The sequence below is a fragment of the Cyprinodon variegatus genome, unplaced genomic scaffold (genome assembly GCF_000732505.1).
Source record: "Cyprinodon variegatus isolate N-32 unplaced genomic scaffold, C_variegatus-1.0 Scaffold503, whole genome shotgun sequence".
Taxonomy (NCBI): Eukaryota; Metazoa; Chordata; class Actinopteri; order Cyprinodontiformes; family Cyprinodontidae; genus Cyprinodon; species Cyprinodon variegatus.
In genome coordinates, this window is record NW_015150956.1 from 442,598 (window position 1) to 443,590 (window position 993).

Sequence of the window (993 nt, forward strand, 5' to 3'; positions counted from 1 at the left end):
GAAAACAAGCAGGAGATCAGATCCAGGCAGACGAAGAATAGCAGGATAATCCAGAGGGAAAAGCCAAAGCTGCTGCCAAGGACGTGCTCAGGATCCAGAGCCAGGGGATCAGAAGTCCGAAGAGGTTCTGAAGGCAAATCCAGGTTGGTGACAGGAAGCAGCTCCAAGTTCAGTTAGCAGAATGCAGCAGGAGTCCAAAGACAGATCAGGCAAACAGATCTAACAGGAACAGGCAGGCTCAAAGGTCTAAAGACAGAACAGGTCAGGATCGGGTAATCAGAACCACTTACGTAACGCTGGAACAATCTCCCTACTCGTTCTAGAATAATCTGGCACTGATGACTGGTTACAGCACTGGTTAAATAGAAGCAGGAGCAGGTGGACTAGATGAACGGTAATGAGAAAATGGGAAGAGTTAGGCAGGTGAATTAAATGATTAAAGAGCCAGTCATCAGCACCAAGATCATGACAATGAGGTCTGGCAGCCATTTTTAAATTCAGTTACAATTACCTGCTGGAAACACCGGGATATAATTGAATCCTAGGCTCTGTAATCCTGCTGTAACGTGTCGATATTAATCTATCCATTTCTATTATTTTGAGTGTTGTTTGGTTGTTATTTTGTATGTACAATTCAAACTCCAATAAAAACATTTGAATATTTCAAATTGCACCAAATATAGATTGAAGAATTTCTTTTTCTCTTCACTCTGAGATTGATTTTTTTGTACAAAATTGACAGTTACTTTTTAAATCCACATCTCAAACAGTTCTTCTCAAATTTTTCTAGTAAATACATTTGAATCTGAGATATTACATACAGTATAAAGGACAGGAAAAACTTCTGATATGCTTAGGAAGTGCTTTTATTTTGACATTTTTAGGTGGAAAGGACTACAAACTACAACTACAACTAATATGGACAGATTGTTGCATGCACTATCATCTCATTATTCTCCATCATTGGCTAACCAGGTTAATCTTTTCACAGTC